The sequence below is a fragment of the Prionailurus viverrinus genome, chromosome C1 (assembly GCF_022837055.1).
Source record: "Prionailurus viverrinus isolate Anna chromosome C1, UM_Priviv_1.0, whole genome shotgun sequence".
NCBI classification, from domain to species: Eukaryota; Metazoa; Chordata; class Mammalia; order Carnivora; family Felidae; genus Prionailurus; species Prionailurus viverrinus.
In genome coordinates, this window is record NC_062568.1 from 202718597 (window position 1) to 202730724 (window position 12128).

Sequence of the window (12128 nt, forward strand, 5' to 3'; positions counted from 1 at the left end):
CCGAAGTTGGACGCTTAATCAACTGAGCCACCTAGACACCCCTGCCTTTTCTTATTTTAGATAGAAGTCTGAGTGTCACTGAGCATAAGCAGTGACGTTCCTTAGAATTCTGAGCCTCCATATCTGCACTGTTATCCTGTCTGCCTACCCTCTTGACAGGCAGTTTTTGGTTGCATTTCCTGTGCAGTGAGACTCTCAGACCATCTAGTGTTTGTTTTTCTCAGGTATCCACATAACCACCCCCCACCAGTAGATAGCACTTGGTGTTTTATGAGCACAGTAGACTTGATTTTGTATGATGCTTTATCCCTATCTCCAGTGCTATTCAGATTTCTTAATTTTTTTGTGTGTCCTGAGTGAAATTGCAGAAGGCTAATCTTATGTGGGGGAACACAAAAGATACTATGCTAGAGTCATTTCTGACTCCTTCCCCATGACACTATTGGTCTCTAGGAGACTCCGCAGTGCCTTTCACCAGCTCATGCCCTAGTGCTTATTATTTGGCTGTTTATTCTCTGTACAGTCAGGATTGGGCTGGTTTTTCAAGTTTTCCAGTTCTTGTGACCTTGAGGAGATTTTGTAAAGAATCTGCAGGGTGGTTGGTCTTCTAGGTGGGTGAGAATTGTGGTTGGTCATTTATTAATTTGAAATATCAACTTAGGTTCTTAGAGACTACTTTAACTTTTCAAAACTTAGAAGCTACCTCTCATCTCCTTTTTGGGAAATGAACTCTTGAAATACTGCTTTAATTAATTCTACTTTTTCAAACAAGCAGTGTGCCTGATAATTTCCTCTGTTCCATAGTTCTCTCTAGGAGTGATTATGGGCTATTTTATATTTGATTTGTTGGCTTTTATGCTGTGTTCCTTTTTTGCCTTCTTTCCCATTTAGTAATGTTTCTGAAATTCATTGCCCCATCTTAAGTTGTTTCTTGCTGTTTTATTTACATATGTGAGTTATGGCGTGGTTGCGTTTTATGGAAGGAATATGTTCTCAAAGACCTCCCGTGATGAATTTTCTGGCAGTGGATTGGTCTTTCTGTTTCTTGGTAAAAAGAGTGGCTGATGCCATGTGACGGTGGTATAAACATGATTTACAGTTCGCTTCATTCTATCAGCTCTGACATTAGCTAGTCTTTTTTCTTAATACGTTATTAAAACACACTTTACGTACAGTAAAATGAACAAATCTTAGATTTGTTCTCTGCACAACTCAGACTTTTTAAACTGTGTATACACCCATGTGATTATCACCCAGATCAAGAAACAAAATACTTGTCACCTCAGAAAGTTCCCTCATGCCCTTTCATGTCAATACCACTCCCCACTGAGGTAACCACCTTCTGACTTCTAAGAGACTTGAGATTCATCTTGGTCTGTTTGAGATTCATTGTGCGGTTGCATTTATCAGGGGTTTATTCCTTTTCGTTGCTGTGACTGTTCCGTAATGTGAGTATACTACTTTTTTTTTTTTTAACCTATTCTAATGTTGATGAATACTTGGGTTATTTCTGCTTTGAATATAGTTGCAGTCAACATTCTTATGTGAGTTTGTTTGTGGACATATCACTCATTTCTTACTTAAGACCTACCATGTTTCGTAAAGTTGTTTAAGAAATATTCTAGGGGTGCCTAGCTGGCTCGGTCAGTAGGGCATGCAAGTCTTGATCTTGGGGTTGTAAGTTTGAGCTCCACAATGAGTGTACAGATTACTTTTTAAAAACCTTAAAAAAAAAAAAAAGACATATTCTAGATACAGTGAGTATCCCAGAGAGTTCTCTATTCACTTAATCCTGCTCTAAGTAGAAAGATCTGATGATCTAACTAAGTATTATAGAGATTTGGGGGAGGAAAGACTGCTTGGCTAATAATTAAAGGTACTGCTCATAATTAGGGCCTCCCTACCTAAAATGATGGGAGGAATGTGTTGTGAGAAGGAAGGAGACTGGTTAGTAATAACATTAAGAGCTTGGTTTTTGTACCAGGCAAACACAGGTTTGCATCAGATCTCTGTTGCTTAGTAACCGGTGACCGTAAACAGGTTATGTAACATCTCATTTGCCTCACCTTTAGAATAGAGATGGTGATATCTACCTTTCATAGTTTTTGTTCGGATTACATGCAATACAGTATTCAGATGGAGGGAGATGTAGAATCTGATCAAGTTCAGTTTGTATATATACAGAAGTACTAGCTAGGGAGGAGAGTGGTCAGAAGTTATCCTCAAGTTCCCAAAGCTTGAAAAGGGATTGCCTTCATCCCTTTGTTTATTCATTTTCATGCCTTTACTTATTGAATGTTTATGCCCAGTGCTGTCCAAGCTGGGGCAGATATAGGAGTGAACAAGACGCAGGTCTGTTTGGGGGGAAGACAGCCCATAAACAAATCAGTCTATACAAAGAAAATCTAATGCACTAGGAAGAAAATTAACTGGTGATGCAAGAGAGTAGACGGAGGTGTTTAAAGTAAGTTATAAACTATATCGATCCAGGACTTCTGTATGGATGGATAGATTGTTAAAGGAAATCTGATTCATGAAGAGAAAAGTAGCAAACTAATGAATTTGGATTCTGTTCACAATTTGTTACAGTTTATTTTTAAGGCCAATTACATGTTTGTATTAAGATGATGTGCTTTTGATTAAAACGCCTATGAAGTATCTTAAATATTTTTCTGTTTTCATAGAAGGAAGGCACCCAGCGCTCAGCACTTCCATGTACTAATCTCTGTGAAGAAGGCATAGGATGTTACTTAGGCAACTACTTTCAGTTCTTTGCAATATATTACTATATTAGCTCCTTCCCGATCCCTGGACCCGTTCCTAGTTAATCTATATGAGCTGGTGATTTCTCCTTGTCTCCTCTAGCCATTTGCAGTCCTAGAACAACCTGGGTCTGTGGTGGTCTCAGGACAGGTGAATGAGAGCAGAGCCTTGGGGTTCCCCTAGGAAAGGAAGGAACTCTTCCTGTTTGTTTATAAAGTTCAGATGCTGGGATTTTTCCAGAATACATACTTTTCTGAGGTGGGTATACATTATCTCTTACTGGAGAGAAGAGTGGGAAAATGTGCATAGCACAAGTCTGGGTAAAACCTCAGTCTTCCAGGGGAGAGAATATATAGATTATACCATATTTCAGTCTGGCTCTCTCCTGCCTGACTAGGATTTCCTTGTTTTGACACCAGGCCAGAAACTTTATGACTAGCAACATTGTTTTTACTTCTAAACAGAGCCACTTCAAAGAGTACCCACTCTCCAACCCCCATTAGAACTGCAATTAACAAGTTATCTGATTAAACTGACTGTGGACCTCCTCTCTTCCAGGAGAAATTGGATCAAAAGACCACTTGAAATGGTAACAAGGAACTATTATTGGTTTTCATGCTGTTAATTTTTAGCTGATAAGTACTGCCCTATTCATCAAGTGGCCTTTCTCATGGGTTTATTTAGAAGTGAAAACAATGCCAATATGGAATTTCTTTTTGTTTTTTTTTTTTTTTAACGCCTGTGGTATATGCAGTCATACAGGATCTAAACTTTTCTCATGCCCATTACAAAAGTTCCTCTTGTTTTGGATGTTCCTCTTGCTTTGGATGACCCAAGGAGCGATGTTTTTAAAGATGTAGGCATAATTATAATAATGAAAATGTATGCCCTGAAGCCCAAGATCCAGACAAGCTTTTGTCTTAATATTAGTGAGTTGGTTTGATATCAATCAGTAACTTTCTGGCCATGTTACAACTGAAGAATAAAATAGGAAAAGGAAAAAAAAAGGCAGTGTAAGGGAGACACCCAGAAAAGTGTTTGCCCTCAGCCCTGCTGAGTTTGCTGAGCCCTGCTGAGCCACGTCTTCTCCCACCGCATGAGGAATCTACAACCATTTGGTTTCCAGGATTGGGTTTAGTTCAGCATTTTCATAAGAAACAGTTCCTGTCCTTTAGGATAGTGTAATCTTATTGGGAGAGTCTAAATGGATAATTTCAACACAATGTGCTAAATTCTGGGATTGGGGTTGATACAGTACCCTTTCCCCTCCAGGAGGCACTTTAGCCTAGTGTGGGAAGGGATGTGCTGGCAGAGGTCCCAAAGAAGGCCATGCCTGTGCAGAAGAATTTAGTACCATGTTCTTTGTGAGTAACTGAAGTCTCTATTTTAGACTGAGTTTAAATAGCACACTTGACTAGAACCAAGTTCTGGAAAGCAGCGTAGGGATTCTGTAGAGACTTTACCAAAGAGCAACTTTGTATTTGTTTCCTACTTTGTTTCTGTCAAATAAGCTCCATATACTTGTATCTTCTGAGGGCGTCTCTGTAAATGCAAAGACTTCTTGTAGTTACTATTGGCCACATTGATGGTAAATTGGAAATGTTTTCATTATCGGGGAGAGACTGATTGCCGTTGCAGACAGAACCCCTGTGGTCTTTCCTGGAGAACATTTTGAACAGTTAGTCTTCTAGGTGTTTACAGCCCAAGATGGACTTTACACTCAGGGATTGTAAAATGTTCTTCTCAGTTGTCCTTTTGTCTTTCCATTCCTCAAATAATAAAACCGTGAAACATGGCTTTTCTTGTTTCCGTGACAGAGTATTACCTATAAAACCAACAGTTTGGAGATATAAGCAGTTAAATTATAACTCCAGTAGTTTTTCTTTAAAGAATTTCTCCCCTCCTAAGTTATCGATGCCAGCCTGTCCTCTCCTGCCCTCTAGGTTTTCTAATTCAGATGCTAATATGGTGTTCTGGGAAATGCCTTTCCAAATTATTCTTTTCCTGACTTCTGAACTCTTGCTATCAAGGTCAGTTACTTCACACACTACCATAATGACAGCTCTATCAAGCCAGAGGCTTGGTCGGCTTCCCAAGACCCAGCTTGGATTCTGTCAGCAAAATGCATCTCCCCTACCCACTGTGCACACACCAGCTCAAGGCTCCTGGCTACCACAGAGAAGAAGTAGCCACACAAAAGAAACTGGGCCATGTGGTTGTTGGTCAGTCTGGTCTGTCTGGTCTTGCTTTGCCCTTGAGGCCAGTTCCGTCCTGCAGATGGAGCTTCTTTGGAGCTACCCTGAGGAAGCGAGTGTTTGCGAAGAGTGGCTAGAATGAGGTGGGACTGTGACCTGAAACCTCAGCAGTTACTCTTGAATGTCCCCTTTGGCATCGTTACTGTAAAAGATTTGAAAGCATCCTAAGGAAAACTTTTTGATTGCCAGATAAGAACCTGTTCAGAGTGGCTCAGTCAGTTAAGTGGTTTAGGCTTAGGTCATGATCTCGTGGTTCGTGAGTTCAAGCCCTGATTCCAGCTCTATGCTTACAGCGCGGAACCTACTTGGGATTCTTTGTCTCTCTCCCTCTCTCTATCCCTCCCCCGCGCATGCATGTGCTTGCTTGCTCTCTCTGAAAAATAAACATTTTTTTTAAATATGCAAAACAAAACATTCTATTTTTGGAAGAGAGAGCAGGGGAGGGGCAGAGAGCATCCCAAGCAGGCTCTGCACTGTCAGTACAGAGCCCAACACAGGGCATGATTTCATGTTCGTGGGAGTGAGCCATGTGTAGGGTTCTGCACTGAGCATGGAGCCTGTTTAGGATTCTCTCTCCCTCTGCCCCTCTTCCCCACTTGTGCACACACACGTGCGCGCTCTCTGTCTCAAATAAAAAATAATAATTAAATAATTTAAAAAAGAACCACATGGTACAACATTCTGGAATTCCATGAGCAAAGTAAAGATTTTGCCTAGTACTTCTCTTCTGGATTTATCAGTATGCTCATGAATCCCATGGTTAAATTTTTCATGCTCATAGTTGTTTTCAGACTTTACCTCCCGGAAGTCCCTAATTCCTAGTCTTAAATCTTCTGTTTTCAGAGTCATGGAGAACTATTAGCAGCTCACCTATGTCGCTATGAGTAAGTCTTAAAGTGATTTGCCTGAAAGCCAGTAGACAGAACGTGTTTTTTTTTCCTTTTATTTATTTTGCAAAGTGTAACTTCAGTGACATAGAGACGAGAACGACTGGAGAATATTTGTATACTGAAAATATGAGTGTTCTTTTCAGCACCCCCATGAGCAAAGCATTTGTCAAGGAAAGCCCACCTTGGACCCTTGTCCTTACTCTGTTCACCATAATGAAGGGTTCCATGTAGTCGTATACTGAGTATGCTTAGAAAAAATTCTGCATATAGTCCACGTTAATGTCATTTTGGAGCACTATTTAAAGGCTCACTCAACGATGGTTTAACTCTACAACATGGTTCTCTAAGTCTGGTCCCCAAACACGAGCATCACCTGGAAGCTTTGTTAGAAATGTAAGTTCTAGGCCCCCACTCGTACCCACTAAACGGGGAGCGCAGAGTGAGGCCCACAGTCTGCATTGTAACAAGTCCTCCACCTATTAGCAGAAGCTGGAGTTTGAGAACTAACGTTCCAGGGGAATGGTGGCTGTTGCTTAGACCATTGTAATAACATCCCAGTAATATTAACAAAGACTGATCATGGTATAGAGATGTAGAAATAACTTTTTAGTCATGCATGAAATATAGGCATCCCTAATTAAAACCAGTCCTTGTTTTGTCTTGTACCCGCAGTAGAGCTGCTCTTCTAGCCCTTGGTTCTGTGTGAGTAGAAACTCCAGTTGTGGGAAAGTGGCAAAGAAACCAGACCAGAATTTGGAATTGCTTCACCATTTTACCATCTTTGCAAAAGTAAACAAGAATGCCTTGTAATTCTACCACTGTCTTCCGCATGTGAGATTTCCTGATTTCATAGGAACCTTGGGAAACATCTGAACTAATGAGCAATTTTAGGGAATATTAGTTCTGTGTATAGGGTGCCTCTCTGATTATCCAGTTTCTCACAGCTGCCTTTCTGGCTTGTGCCTCGTTCAGAGATGTGCTCCATTGATCATGTCTGCTGTGTGATTAGGAGACCTTTGGTATGTTTGGGGAATGAAGCCTATGAGGCTAACCGTCGGCTCTGGGGGAACAGGCCCAAGTAACATGTCCCTCCAAGTTTGCTGGTGGGCACATATGGTCCCGTGGTGCTCGATGAGAACCTGCATGGGAGTGACACCCTTTCGTCCTCTACTTTTGTGATACAACGATTTTAGAGTCTGTCTGCAGGCTCAGTAGCCTCATTATGTTGAAGGTAGGCCAAGAAACGTCCTAATGAGTATAAAACTTTCATGTATAAGTTTTCTTGAGGGCAGGGGATTTATTTCATCATATGTCACCATGATGATGATGGGCCTTTTAACTGTGGAGGGTCTGCAAGTGTCAGAGTACCTTATACCAGACCAGATTCCCAGTGAATCAGTCTGTGGTGTGGTGGGCAGGTGTGTGTTAATAAAAATTTATTGGGGTGCCTGGGTGGCTCAGTTAGTTCAGCATCTGACTTCGGCTCAGGTCATGATCTCACAGCTCATGAGTTCGAGCCCTTCATCGGGCTCTGTGCTGACAGCATGGAGCCTGCTTGGGATTCTCTCTTCCTGTCTCTCTGCCCCTCCCTGGCTCACATTCTCTCCCTCCCTCCCTCCCCCTCCCCCCCCCCACCTCAAAAATAAATGAACATTAAAAAAAAAAAAAGATATGATAAAATTAGAGACTTTTTAGAGAGGCTTCACACTGTTGATTTTTAAGTAACAAGAATTTGGGGCACCTGGGTGGCTCAGTCGGTTGAGCGTCCAACTTTGGCTCAGGTCATGTTCTCACAGCTCGTGAGTTCAAGCCCTGCGTCGGGCTCTGTGCTGACAGCTCAGAGCTTGGAGCCTGCTTCAGATTCTGTGACTCCTTCTCTCTCTGCCCCTCTGCCTCTCACGCTCTGTTTCTCTCTGTCCCTCTCTCAAAAATAAATAAACATTAAAAAAAAAAACAAAAAAAAATAGTAAAGTAACAAGAATTTAAAAGTATTCAATTTGCAACAAATGCAAACATTATATGCATAATTGGGGTCGCAGAAAATTTGATACACCAGTATCTTTGACCTCTCCTTGGTGAACAATTTTATATAGAGGTTGTATGTTGAATTCTCTGCCTGCCCTCCCCTGCTGCTTCATTTGTTTTTTCCCACTTCCAAATTTAGGTGGAGGAACACAGTTAATTAACTTTAAGTGTGACCCTACTTTAGTTGGCTCAAAATGTTAAGATGCTGAAATTAAAGTGTGTATTTGTGACATGAAACAGGCCTCGGAAATACTGGATGAGGGAGTTCTCCCACTCCTTGGGATAGGAAGTAGAGGGAAGGATTTTGGCTTTCGCAAAGCTCAAGATATTTGTGTGAAATCACTTTGGAAAGTCCTTACCTAAGATAATCCATAAGGATTGAGTTGTCATTGTCACCGGCCCCAGTTTACCTTTCCTTGGAAAGTCCCGAGGACAAATAAAGGGTCCTGTAATAGAGGTAGGGTGTGACCCGGAGCCTTGTGGAGAAAAAGAGGTCCTAAGAGTAGCCTTCTGTTCAATTTACTAAACTCTCATCTACTCTGTCTCTATGGCCTACCTAATTAATTAAGACTTAGGAAAGTGCTTTTTCAGCTTTGAAACACTCCCACCTTTTACGGTATCTGACTTGTTTATGGCATCTACTCAGAAAGAATGTCTCCATATGCATGAAGAGCAGTTTAATACAATGGCTAAGAATGAGTTTTAAATCCAGACTAAACGGATCAGAATCCTGGCTTCACCACTTATTAGTTCTATGACCTTGGGTAAACTGTTTATATGAGCTGTGCCTCTGTATTCTCATCTGTAAAAGGGGAATAAAACTAGGAGTTTGGGGGAAGAATTAAACTAGCTTATACATGCAAAGCACTTAGGTGCCTAGCATATGATACATGCTTAATAAATATTAGTCATTATCATTAGTTGTAATTGCAATTTCTCTTAACAATCAAGTCACCTGGGGCACCTGGGTGGCTCAGTCAGTTAAGCCTCTGACTCTTGATTTCCGCTCCGGTCGTGGTCTCACGATTCATAATGGGTCCGCTGACAGCCTGCTTGGGATTCTCTTTCTCTCTCTGTCCTTCCTGCTTGCTCTCTCGCTCTCTCCTGTGTGTGTGTGTTTTCTCAAAATAAATAAATAAACTTCAAAAAAAAAAGTAGGAAAAAGTCAAGTTACCCATCCATTCCTACCATCCCCATAGCCCCTAAAACAGACACACTGTCACTTGCTACATTCAGTTTCCACCTAATAAAGCATGGGTGTTGATTGTTCCAAGACAAATAAAGAGCCACCGAATTTTTTTTAAGGTTTATTTATTTTTGAGAGAGTGCGAGCAGGGGAGGTACAGAAAGAGAGGGGGACAGAGGAGCTGAAGCTGGCTCCGTGCTGACAGCAGAGAACCTGATGCGGGGCTCAAACTCACACATCGTTAGATCATGACCTGAGCCACCCGGGTGCCCCCAGAGCCGCATGATTTTTAATTACCACGTACTGTTTTTTTTATATGGATATTTCTTGGTCTACTTTAACACTTTATTTTTTTTTTAATTTTTTTTTTTAACGTTTTATTTATTTTTGAGACAGAGAGAGACAGAGCATGAACGGGGGAGGGTCAGAGAGAGGGGGAGACACAGAATCGGAAACAGGCTCCAGGCTCTGAGCCATCATCAGCCCAGAGCCCGACGCGGGGCTCGAACCCACGGACCGCGAGATCGTGACCTGAGCTGAAGTCGGACGCTCAACCGACTGAGCCACCCAGGCGCCCCTACTTTAACACTTTAAATGAGCATCTTTGTATCTATTTCTTTTTTCATTTTGCCCAGCTATCATTAGATTAATCCTTAGAAATGGAATTACTGATTGAAGTATATGCTTTCAATACTGATTGAAAGTATATGCACTTAAAATTTTTTGATATAAATTTGATACAAGTGTTCAACGAAAAGTTCTGTTTGGGGGCGCCTGGCTGGCTCAGTCAGTTGAGCATCCGACTCTTGATTTCAGCTCAGGTCATGATCCCAGGGTTGTGGGATCAAGCCCTGTGTTGGACTCCTTGCTGGCCATGGTGCCTGCCTGAGATTCTCTCTCCTTCTCTCCCTCTCCCCTGCTTTCTCTCTCTCCAGAAATAAAATAAATTCTGTTTGGTTGTTTCTGTGTCTTTTAACTTAATTAATTAATTTTTTTTAAGTAAGTTCTAGGCCCAACACGGGACTTCACCTTACAACCCTGAGATCAGTAGTCCACGCGCTCCGCCGATGGAGCCAGCCAGGTGCCCCTGATTGTTTCCATGTTTTGCTGTTTTGGGAACCCTGGGTCTGCTGCCTCATTTTATTCTTTTAAGCTTTTATTTAATTTCCGGTTAGTTAACGTACAGTGTATGTAGTATTAGTTTCAGGTGCATAATATAGTGATTCAGCGTTTCCATACCGTACCCTCTGCTCATCACAAGTGTGCTCCTTAATCCCCTCTCACCTATTTAACCCGTGGCCCTGCCCACCTTCCCTCTGGTGCCATCAGTGTGTTCTCTACAGCTACGAGTCTGTTTGTTGGTTTCTCTTTTTCCTTTTGCTCATTTGTTTGTTTGGTCTTTTTTTTTTTTTCTCCTGTTGATTACCTTTTTTTTTGTTTGTCCATTTGTTCTGTTTTTAAATTCAAGTTAGTTAACATACAGTGTAGTATTGGTTTCAGGACTAGAACCCAGTGATTCATCACTTACATAGAACAGCCAGTACTCATCCCAACAGATGCCTTCCTTAATACCCATCACCCATTTAGCCCATTCCCCCCAGCAACCCTCAGTTTGTTCTCTGTATTTGACTCTCTTAAGGTTTGCCTCTTTCTCTGTTTTTATCTTATTTTTCCTTCCCTTCCTCTGTGTTCATCTGCTGTGTTTCTTAAATTCCGCATATGAGTGAAATCATATGACACTTGCTTTCTCTGACTTATTTCGCTTAGCAAATAACACACTCTGGTTCCATCTATGTTGTTGCAAATGGCAAGATTTCATTCATTTTGGTCACCAGGTACTATTCCATTGTGTGTGTGTGTGTGTGTGTGTGTGTGTGTGTGTGTGTGCGCGCGCGCACACACACACACCCCCCATATCTTCTTTATTTGTCATTCTCTTACTGACTTATTTTGCTTAGCATCATACTCTCTAGCTCCATCCATTTCATTGCAAATGGTGCTGCTTTACTTTATACACTTGATTTTAAAAGCCAGGATTTCCAGTATTTCAAGTCCAAACCCAGATTTCAGTCTGGTAGGTTTTTTAAGCTTTTCCCAACTTTTTCATAGTATTTACGAGTTCCAAGGTAAGGGTAAGAACTTGAAGCTTTGTTTGATATTTCACAAATTAAATAATTTGGGGATAATACTAACATTTTAACTAGACCATTGTATTAGTTAGGTTTTCTCGTTGGTCTAGGAGGCTTCCTCCCAGGAAGGCAAAAAGTTTTTACCCCAGAAATCACAAGACTCTGTGAAGGACAATAGCCCCCTTAGTCATGATACCTGGGGGGTAGGAGGGTAGCAAGAGCGAACTCATGCAATACCTCAGCCAGTATGACCTCAGTCTGTGCTGCCGATTGACAGGAGAATCATTCCTAGAGAAGACTCATTTCTGTGGTCAGATCCTGTCTGGATTGGTGTCTGTTCTATTAGGAAAGTATTCAGAATAGCTGATGCCACATCATACTCTGAGATGCCCACTCCATATTCTGAGAATTGGTACCTTCTCATTACATGGTAAGTTACTCTTAAGTTGGATCCCAAGAAGACTATCACTTACTCCGCTTTTTCAACCTTGAGACTTTGTCATCAACACCGTGTCCCCAAAAACCCTTTGCTGAAGGGGAAGGCACCTCTGTCTCCTGGAATGGGAGCACCTCCGCTGCCATGAGGTTAAATACACTGTTGGGATTCCTTCTGCTGATGATTTTTGTCTTTTTTTAAGGGACCCTGCAGCTTTAACATTTTTTTTCTTGAATATTAGTATTTACTGACACCTGGGTACATATGTACATATTTACATATGTATTGAGACAAATTTCTTTGGTTTTAAGTAAACTAAAGCAAACTTACTCTGGCATGCAGAGTAAGAGGTTGGGAGAACTAGCAGTTGTTACATAAATGCAGAAAGGGCTCAGAAAAATCATGCTCCTGTGTGACATTTGTTATCCGTAAGGTTTTCTAGCA

The 12128-nt window shown here is 41.4% G+C and overlaps 1 protein-coding gene across 2 annotated transcripts in view; it reads left to right on the forward strand.

Annotated features, from left to right (window-relative positions):
- The window catches only part of FBXO42 (F-box protein 42), a 95744-nt gene that overhangs the window by 74955 nt on the left and 8661 nt on the right, over positions 1-12128 (forward strand). The gene's annotated exons all lie outside the window — the stretch shown is intronic.